This window comes from Lycium ferocissimum, unplaced genomic scaffold (genome assembly GCF_029784015.1).
Source record: "Lycium ferocissimum isolate CSIRO_LF1 unplaced genomic scaffold, AGI_CSIRO_Lferr_CH_V1 ctg7751, whole genome shotgun sequence".
In the NCBI taxonomy this organism is placed as follows: domain Eukaryota; kingdom Viridiplantae; phylum Streptophyta; class Magnoliopsida; order Solanales; family Solanaceae; genus Lycium; species Lycium ferocissimum.
This window is the reverse complement of record NW_026726926.1, coordinates 59,249-70,656: the sequence shown is the minus strand read 5'-3', so window position 1 is coordinate 70,656 and position 11,408 is coordinate 59,249. Positions and strand designations below refer to the sequence as shown.

General features: G+C 37.0%; 1 long non-coding RNA gene across 1 annotated transcript; it reads right to left on the bottom strand.

Annotated features, from left to right (window-relative positions):
- Nucleotides 1-1,159: 1,159 nt before the first annotated feature.
- On the bottom strand, nucleotides 1,160-10,964 carry LOC132045716 (uncharacterized). The gene is made up of 2 exons (XR_009412514.1): nucleotides 10,741-10,964; nucleotides 1,160-1,189 (listed from the first exon to the last, which is right to left on the bottom strand). It is a non-coding gene; the product is annotated as an uncharacterized LOC132045716 (long non-coding RNA).
- Nucleotides 10,965-11,408: the final 444 nt, after the last annotated feature.

Genomic DNA, 11,408 nt, shown 5'->3' with positions numbered 1-11,408 from the left:
TGGACACTGCGTTCATGCCCGCAGGTTCAGGTAATCGACGATCTGATCCGGACGTTAGGACCTCCCTCAACCGCGATGGGTGGGGCTTATTCGTTCCTGAGTCAGAAGCCCTTTTGGTATGCTATCTTGATATGGATATATGGGTATGGTGTGGCCTTAACTCGTCTTTTTCACAAATTTATATTCCATATGAGTTCTCAGACTGGGTTGTATATAGTTGGAATGTTACGTAGTTACCGTCATCTATTATTTTGTGTACGACCATTATGGCAGCCAGACTCGGCTGCGTTATCCTTAGCAAATACGCTTATATATCCATACGTATGGTTTATGAGTTTCGATGTAAAGTTTGTTGTATTAATTTTACAGAAGTTGGCATAGCTCATATATAAGTAACAATGGGCACTGTGTTACCTCAAGATATAGCAAGTGTGTGTTAACACTCAATTTTTGACTTCTCCCTATTCCTACCATCACAGCTTCTAAGTTTATTAATAAACTAAATGCTTATTATAATTCACTATTTACTTTTACAATTAATAGACAACTTTATTTTATTATTACATCTACAATTATTTTACTATTGATCTTACATTATTACTAATTTATCACTTGCCAATAAAAAAGGTACAACTCAGATGACATTTTATTACAATTACTAGTAAGATTATAATACTAAATATATCCTATTTACACTAGTTATTAAATTTATTATCCTATTATTTTAATGATATAAAGGAGCAAATGGAATGCACTAGGAGAATAGGGAAAAGGCCTAAAATTTCAGCCAAACAAATGGCTCAAACTAGAAGCCTAACCAAAACCCAAACGACCAATTCACCAAAGCCCTTCAAATTAAACCTCTAGCCAAAATCCTCAACCCTAATCCTAAACATATCAGCAACACCTTTCTCCAAAACAAACCCTCTCTCATCTCTTTCCTCTTCCAAGCAAAATCGTCTTTCACGGCCTGGCGGGGATTTTGACCATTCCATTTCGTGCAACTTTCGAATATAGTCAACATAAGAGGCCAACAAACATTTAAAATCTGATTTTTTTCTACACAAAGGAAATCAAAAGTCGGAGGTTCAACTTCAACCCAACTGACCCCCCCCTTCTACACTCGAAAATGACTCTTTTCTGTCCACATTTTGGACCGTTCTTTAATGGATGTTTTGAAATTCAAAACCTTAGCCTCAAAATCCCGCCAAACAAAACCCTAGAGTTTCAACTTCACTATAAATATTGTCTCAAACTTTCACAGTAAAAGGAGGTTTTTTTAACATTCTTGAAATCTTACCATACACAACACTTTAGCTTTTGACTACTACTCTAAAACTTGGGATCTTTTAAACTTTTCATTAGTTCAGATCTGTTCATAACGAAAGAGTAGATTCGAGGCCAACGTCCGCAGTTCATTGCACCACAAAAAGGTAAATCCGACCTACTTCTTCATGTACTCACTCCTGTCTAGTGCATCGTTATTATTTAGAAAGTTCATGTTCATGATTTTATTTTGTGTGTTCTCATGCGAATATTTAAAGCATAACTATGATTCTATTTTGGTTAGGATAATTTCTTTTTCTTCTACCTTTTTTCTCTCCGCTAACTAAGAAATAAGCATGAATGTTAGCACGACTTAGAACATTTATTTTGATTTAGACATTATGATTTTTAGAGGGTTATTTTATTTATCCACTTAATCACATGTATGGAGGTTTAATGAAAATGTTATTGTCTTGGTTCATATTTTTATATATTCTTAACTTGATTTATATTTCATATGGTAGAAGCATGACTTTGACAATCTGTAATGTTCAATGCTTAGTTATTATGCCAGGATACTTTCCTTATGGATTTGAATGGGCATTATTATACTAGTACTAATAGCTAATCTTTTTAATCAAATGATCCATGACCTCCTAGTTGGTGATGTTAATTAGTCTATTTTTTTACGTCCATATCATTTAAGTTTATTCAATTAGTTAACGCCACACATGCTTTTAGGAATGTCAGCGAGTAATAAAAGACTAGTTTGCTCCATCAAAAAATGTTGTTGCTAACTAACGTATCAGTGATGATAGTTACTCTCTATTACTCTTTTCATGGAAAAATTACACTTCTTTTCTAACCACGTCTCTTTTATTATTTTGCATGACATACCGGAGCCGAAGAGTTTCACTTTGAAACTCAACAATGCCGCTACCGTATGGAGCCTCCACATCCTCGATCGTTTCCAGCTTTACATTGCTTAAAAGCGAACCACGAAATAATCAAGTCTTCTTCGGAGCCTATTTTGGCTTTCGATTATTTATTGTTTGTTTTGTTTACTTGTTTGGTGTGACTAACATTTTACCTTAGTTGTGTGGTTATTAGACAATGCTTAATTGCTTTACTTTCACCAAGTCTTAATCAGCAAATTTAGGTCTTAAATCAAGTGGAGTTTAATTGTTCCTCTTGTAGGTTTGGCACTTTTTATTAAGTCAGAAAGGAAAAGATATGCTTCAAAGTATCACAAATTTGACACACTAAACGTTATCTTATTTTGAGAATAAAAATGCAAACTAGTTTTAGAAGAGAACTTTTTGACTTTAGCCCCTTTCCAATGTTTGGAACATGTTTCTTACAATTTTCAAGACCAATTCAGAAAGTCTTGAATTTCTTCAAAACTTAAATGCAATTTCCCGGAATGGAATTCTCAATCAAAGCTTTGTAATGATGTACGTTTTTGCTAAACTAAGCCATTTTGGGCCTTAAACAGAATCCAAAATCCTTTTCCTCTCAAGTTGAAAGCCTACAGGTGTTTACAAAGATTAACAAACGCTTTTCCTAAAATTAATTGAGTTCACTACTTTTCATATGATATTTTTATTTTTAAAAATGCTTCCACATTTGTATACTACAATCAGTCTCTATTTTCTCAAACTTAAGTCCGACCGGCTAACCATTGTTAATGGATCTTAAAGGATGCTTAATACCTTCCCTTTAGATTAATTGAACCCTTACCTAGAATCATTTGGTTTCGTAGACTTTAAAACGGAGTTAACTTTAGACAATTACTTTAATCAACTTTAGGTGTCCTAATTCACCATAAATAATTAGGTGGCGACTCCTTAACTTTAATTAACCCGGAATTACCGGAATGTTGTAAACCATTTTGACTCCGGTTAAAATGGGGTATAACAGCTTGGCGACTCCGCTGGGGACTACTTAGGTTCTAACCATAACGGACTTAGTTTAAATAGGCTTTGTGTGCTTGTTTTAATTACTTTATTTATTGTTAACGGTTTTTACTTGCCATTAATTATTTGTTTGATATAAATTGTATGTGTTACTATTTTGATATAAACTATCATTCTGTTTCATTTTTCTCCACTTCTGAAAATTCACACGTACACGCGAGGTGTGTTTTATGCACCCGCAAATTTCTTTCAAAAGCCCAAATTTTAGGAGAGTTGGCATATGCGCGAGGTGTCCGGATTTTTCGTGTGACCGCGTAGCCTTCTCACTCGAGTTGTTCGCTCGGGAACCTTGTGTCTAGTGAACCAACTCTTAGTCAACCTAGAGTAGAGCTAAACCAACACCCTTTATTAGGATCATACATTTCATGACCTAGGAGGTTTAATACCCTTGGTGTATTAAGCCCATTAGATGACTTTACCCAAACGTCCAAGTGGGTCCACGACCCCAAGTGACACTAATCATACTTTATGTGCATGTTTGAAGGATAATTGTGCCTAAATATTGACCATTTGCTCTAACTAATTAAACTTTAGGAGGGAGGGAATGACTAACCTTTCTATGACAGGTATGGATTTTACATTGGAATATGTATGTGATCAACAACTGATGAGAACCAAGGACATCACAAAATGGAGCCTGAAATTTAGACATGACAAATTGTATTTATTTTGCTTAGTTTAGGAAGTGTTTTATGTTGTATTCATTTGATATGTAATAAATATTACACCACATTTGTACTTTATTTTTGGGAAATAGAATTTGTTTAATTAGCCAAGAGCAATGGGATGACGTATTATGGCACATTTTACCCTTCAAACAAATGTTAGGCCTACCTCTGGCACAAAGAGGTCACATGCATATTAGGACACGTTATTGTTGTTTGATATACTTGTTTACATTTTGCTTGACAACTTATTTGCCTTTATTTGATGAATTATTTGCTACATGACTTATTTGACTCTACGTGATCATGACTTTACTTAGATATTTTACTATGAGACTAATATCATTTGCATTTTATGTTTCTTCTTGTTTATTTTTTATTCCCAAAAGAGTTGATTCGTGTTGACATTCGAACTGGCCGACCATCCTTACTTCACAAGGTCAAAGACGTCAGCATTACCTCGACGTAGTTGGGTTGTTCAAGGAAGGAAAACTACTATGTCTGATCCAACCGCATCTCTTTCAACTGGTTTGGAAAACATCGTGATCTCTAGTGATCCTCCCGAGACTTCCGAACATAGAACTACTATTCAACATGATGAACATATCGCCAGTTTTACTCAAGAGATTGAGGATCTACGTGGAGAACTGAATCGGTTAGGGACTTGACCAATTTGTCCATCACACTCCAAAGTCCACCTCCTGAACCTAGAAATGTCGCACCAAACCCACCTCGTTTTCCATCACTTGAATCTCCGGGTCCCCGAACATTTCCCTCCACAAAATAATGCACCTACCAACAACAACTTACCTCCAATCACCCCCACAAATCCACCAAATCCATTGCCCGTCTATACTCCTCCACAAAGTCAACCACCCACCTACACCACCTATGCTACTCCTAATCCACCACCCGTCAACCCACTAAGTCAATCGCTAGTTCACACCCCTTATGTTCCTTTATCCACTAACACTAATCCACCACCTACAACTACTCCTCTAAAACCACCAAACCAACTACCTATAAATACCACTTATAACACACCACCTCCAATCCAAAACACTCCCACTGTCCAAACTTATCCAACCCAACATATACAAGGGGCACATTTTGTCACTCCTAATGCGCAATATGTTCCTCCGGTATATGCAGCGGAAACACAAGCCTTTACCAACCCAGTAACGGTCAGGTTCCAACCCGAGGTGGATCAATATGAGGAAATGGAAAAGGATGCAAAAGCAAGGGCGGATGATATATTGTTAAAAGAGATCCACAGTCTCAAAGAAGCAATGAGAAACCTTCAAGTTGCTAGGGGAAGCAAGAGTGTAGAATATGAAGATCTGTGTGTTCAGCCTGACGTTGATTTGCCCGTAGGCTACAAACCGCCGAAATTTGATACATTTAATGGAACAGGAGACCCTCATACGCATTTAAGGGCTTATTGTGACAAACTGGTTGGAGTAGGTAGAGATCAGAATATAAGGATGAAGCTATTCATAAGAAGCTTATCTGGTGAGGCTCTTACTTGGTATACGCAACAAGATGTCCGTAAATGGCGTGGTTGGAGCGATATGGCACAAGACTTCATGGACCGATTCAGTTTCAATACCGATATCACACCAGATAGAGTCTACATGACTAAGGTAACCAAGAAGTCAACTGAGTCGTTCCGCGAGTATGCGCTACGTTGGAGGTCAGAAGCAGCCAGGGTTCAACCCCCGATGAGTGATAGAGAAATGACTGCTACCTTCATTGAATGCCAAGCTGGCATATACTATGAGAAAATGATAGGCATGATGGGACAAAAGTTCACAGAAGTTGTCAGAATGGGAGAAGCCTTAGAAGAAGGAATCAAATCGGGAAAAATTCAGGATCTCACTGCCTTGCAAGCTGCAAGCAAAGCTATTCAATTTGGTTCTATCGACGGGACCAAAAGAAAAAAAGAAGATGTAGTCTACGGTCATGAATATCCAAGGACATAAGCCAAGCCAAGCCATTACATACCTTAACCATCCACAACAACCTTTCTACCCTTACCAATATGTTGAACCCACCAAGCTCCACTAACTCCTTACCACGTCTACAACGCCCAAGCAAACTACTACCAACCCCGAGCACCCCCTATCAAAACCCACGTCCATATCAATCGTTCAAGCTCCAACTTACCAAAATCGACCACATGCTACACCTAAAGCCCGTTCAAACCCTGAAATAAAAAATACCCGTAATTACACTCGATTCGCTGAACCCTTGGCTCAATTATTTGAAAGACTGAAAGCAGCAGGCGTGATACAACCAATTGAAGGGAAAATTCCCGATCCTATTCCGAGATGGTTTGATGGTTCCAAGCGTTGTGCATATCATTCTGGAGTTGCTGGGCACGATACTGAGGATTGCTATGGTCTCAAAAACAAAATCGAAGCCTTGATTAAGGAAGGAGCGATCCAACTTACTGGAGCTCAGCCCAATGTGGACAACAACCCTTTACCTACTCACGAAAATGCCAACGTGAACATAATAACTATTGAGGAAGATTGGGATTTGAAAGGAAACCATCATGCCAATTGGAAAGGTGGAAAAGGGCACGTCATCAACTTTGTTGCTCCCGTGGAAACGGTCCAAGACAAGCACCAATGAAGGTTACTTCTACAACTACTCACAACACCAAGACACCGACCATCTGGGGTGCCGAACCAGGAGAGACTTTGAAGAATTGGACTTGTACTCCGTCCCTGGTTCGCCGGGAGTCTTGGTAGATTGAACATGTAGTGAACTTTTGAAATAGCACGATTTTAAAAATTGAGGCCTGAATCGTGCCCCAAACTTTTGTTGCTTTGCCTCATCTTTTGGAAGCTTAATTGCAAAATCTATGAATGCATTTCTTATTTTCTTTAACTGTCTATTATTTGTTATTTTCTATTTTATTTAGTATATAAATTATCAAATCTGCCAATTTTATGATTGTGACATATAATGAAACGAATGAATAAAGTTTACGTGTCGAACACGATTATGAAGAACCGGAAGACAACATACATCTCGAGAAAATAACAGAGAAATTCGAGGACAAGACAAGATTCCACTTGGAAGAAATTGAAATAGCCGATAGATAATGACATAAGCATGAAGGCTATCAATTCAAAAAGAAATCAAAGGATGACATTAGATTAGATTGCCTAGTTTGCAACCTTTCATTTAATGTAATTACGAACTACGGCTCGACTCGATTCCCTCGGGGGATACGTAGGCAACCACATAGGGTTCGGTTGCATTATACAAAAAAATCCAAAAAAATCCTTATTATTTGTATGTAAGGAGAACTACGCCTGACCTGATTCCCTTGGTGGGATACGTAGGCTATCGACATACGGTTATCATATTTAGGTAGAAGTCCAACAAACCTTTTTCCATTTATGTAACCTACGTTCACCCGATTCCCTTGGTGGGATACGTAGGCAATCCATCGGGTTCGGTCCCTTTATTAGAAAATTTCAAACCATTTTTATGTACCTTACGATACGTAGGACAATTCCTATACATATAAGGTTCGGTCACACCACAACACAAGTTTAGTGTACCCTCCCGAAGTCAAAACTGGGGCAGATTTTGAAAGATATAGACAAGAGAATGGTTGGACATCGACAAGATTAAGGCTACCAGACAGGAAGTATTATAGACAAATGACGTTTCAATTGTTTCGGAAGTGTCACAATCTAAAAGTTGGCAAAATTGTTTTACAACTTATATACATATATTTACATATATATCTTTCCTTATATACATATACTTACATATATATCTTTCCTTATATACATATACTTACATATATATCTTTCAAATGATACATTTTCTTTCAATTGTTTTCACTACTATTCATCTACCGAGGCTTGAACGGAGATCACAAGGTCCAAACAAACAAGACGAATGGAGCACCAACAATGTCAAGCTTCGAGTCAACACGAATCAACTCCCCCTCCCAAACTAAGAATTTTTCTTTGAGTGCAGGAATAAAAGACCGCGAGATCAACAGTCAAGTCTATCAATCATGGCCGAAAAGCATCATTTGGCTCATCGTGGCCTCGCCTTAAAAGCCAAACGGCTTTATTTCTAACTTTGTCTTTAATTTTATTTTTTATCACAATAACTTTATGACTTTATTAACAAATACACCTGTTTTTGTAGGTTGTCGAGATCGAAGGCGAATTAAATCAGGATTACATGTCGAAAATCGAAGACGTCATTAATTTGGCTTGTCACGATCTCATCAACATCATTAGCCAAACGGCTACGCTATCACTTTACTCTATACTTTATCAATTACTTTATCATTCACTTTACCTACTTTAACCACTTTACCCTGAACTTTACAGGAATCAACATTAAGTCCCCGAAGACAACCGGAGACGTCATTTGGCTATACAGCCTCATGTGCATAAGCCAAATGGCTACACTCTTATCATTCACTTTACCTACTTTAACGACTTTACTTTATTTAACTACTTTATTATTCACTTTATCCGCACAAGCCAAACTTTACTTTACTCTACACTCTTATCATTCACTTTACACTTTAACGACTTTATCCTTTACGAATCATCATCACATCCCCGAAACAACCGGAGACGTCATTTGGCTATACATCGAGCCTCAAACGGCTACAGCCAAACTCTCTACTTTATTACTTTACTTTATCAATAACTTTATCATTCACTTTACCAACTTTAACGACTTTACCTCGAATTTTACGGACATCATTTATCCATCCCGGACATAAAGACAACCGGAAATATTATTCCGTCTTCTCGACATCATTCATCATTCAAGTCCCTGAAGACAACCAGAGACAACATTTGGCCACACGGCCTCATCATCTCATAAGCCACACGGCTTCATCCTCATTCTCACACTCATATTCATTATCATTTTACACTCTCTATGCATTTTATAACTTTATGCCCGACTTTACTGATGATTTTAACATGAATTTCAAGTAACTTTTTCTTGAGACATTACAACACACCGTTCACTGAGGAAACCACATCAAGATTATAAATACATTATTTTAACTCGTCACAACTTCATTTTCATAGCCATAGGGCTTCACATTTATCTCAATTTATATTCTACTTTTACATTTTACTTTATGTACTTCATTTGCTAATTATTTACTTTAAGTTTTGACAGGAAATACAATCTACACGAGACGTAACACAACGTGGAACTCTCTCTTATGCAGTGAACTGGGGCAAAATTTGCTGAAGAGGAATATCAAACTCGCTAGCAAAGGTCACGGATCTACTCTCAAACTCCGCCCACGTCCAAAAAATGTGATACGTGGGTTTTTCCAATTTTTCTTTCATATACACCATTAAATCTAAATTCAATCAACTCTTTCATAATCCTACCCCTTCCTATATCCCAGTGTCCCCGTAACTCGACACTGGGGCAATTTTTGAGAATTCGTATCGTGTCTAGTAGAGTCCTACTTATGGGTGTGTTGCGCACCACATTTATAATTAGGAGGCTATAAACATATGTTCCATTCTCGAACATTCTTGTCACCTATCTACAAGCCCGCAAAGTTATAAATCCAAAAATAACACTCCCCTAACATAAATGTCGAACTACATATGTCCTGATTCTCATGGAGCCCGAGATTTTCCAACTCAAAACCGGCGTTCGGCCATAATTTTTCCAACATTCCTTCTATCCCATAATTTTCCAACATTCTTTCTATCCCATAATTTTTCCGACGTTCCTTCTATCCCATAATTTTCCAACATTCCTTCTATCCCATAATTTTCCAACATTCTTTCTATCCCATAATTTTTCCAACATCCCTTCTACCCAATAATTTTCCAACATTCCTTCTATCCCATAATCGTTTCAAACATCCCTTCTACCTCATAATCTTAAAAACATTTTATACACATAGTCCTTTTATACCGATATTGTTCTAATTTGCCCGAGGTCGTATTTATCGGTCGGGACAAAATTGTCGATTATGTCAACTTCGTTGCCCGAAAACTCTTACATCGTCTCCGGTCAACGAGGGGCAAGTTGTTGACACTCAATTTTGACCCTCCCTCTTCCAGTCCACCTCCTCGAGCTTCTAAGTTTATTAATAAACTAAATACTTATTATAATTCACTGTTGCTACTTTTACAATTAATAGACAACTTTATTTTATTATTACATCTACAATTATTTTACTATTGATCTTACATTATTACTAATTTATCACTTGCCAATAAAAAAGGTACAACTCAGATGACATTTTATTACAATTACTAGTAAGATTATAATACTAAATTATATCCTATTTACGCTAGTTATTAAATTTATTATCCTAGTATTTTAATGATATAAAGGAGCAAATGGAATGCACTAGGAGAATAGGGAAAAAGGCCTAAAATTTCAGCCAAACAAATGGCTCAAACAGCCAGGCCTAACCAAAACAGCCCACCAGATTTCAGCCCAATTCACCAAAGCCCTTCAAATTAAACCTCTAGCCCAAATCCTCAACCCTAATCCTAAACATATCAGCAGCACCTTTCTCCAAAACAAACCCTCTCTCATCTCTTTCCTCTTCCAAGCAAAATCAGCTTTCACAGCCATGGCAGGGGATTGACCATTCCATTTCCGTGCAACTTTCGAATATAGTCAACATAAGAGGCCAACAAACATTTTAAAATCTGATTTTTTTCTACACAAAGGAAATCAAAAGTCAGAGGTTCAACTTCAACCCGTGTGAACCCCCTACTACACTCGAAAACGACTCTTTCTGCCACATTTTGGACCGTTCTTTAATGGACGTTTTGAAGTTCAAAAACCTTAGCCTCAAAATCCCGCCCAAACAAAACCCTAGAGTTTCAACTTCACCTATAAATATTGTCTCAAGCACTCAGCCAAAAAGGGGTTTTTTTTTTAACATTCTTGAAATCTTACCATACACAACACTTTTTCTTTTCACTACTACTCTAAATCTTGGGATCTTTTAAACTTTTCATTCGTTCAGATCTGTTCATAACGAGAGAGTAGATTCGAGGCCAACGTCCGCAGTTCACTGCACCACAAAAAGGTAAATCCGACTCTACTTCGGTTCATGTACTCACTCTGTGTCTAGTGTCTCTGCTTATTTAGAAAATTCATGTTCATTATTTTATTTTGTGTGTTCTCATACTGAATATTTAAAGCATAACTATGATTCTATTTTGGTTAGGATAATTTCTTTTTTCTTCTACCTTTTTTCTCCTGCTACCTGCCACACTCACGAGAATAAGCATGAATGTTAGCACGACTTAGAACATTTATTTTGATTTAGACATTATGATTTTTAGAGGGTTATTTTTATTTATCCACTTAATCACATGTATGGAGGTTTAATGAAAATGTTATTGTCTTGGTTCATATTTTTATATGTTACTGTCTTGATTTATATTTCTGTATGGTAGAAGCATGACTTTAGGTCTCTGTTCAAAGCTTAGTTATTATGCTAGGA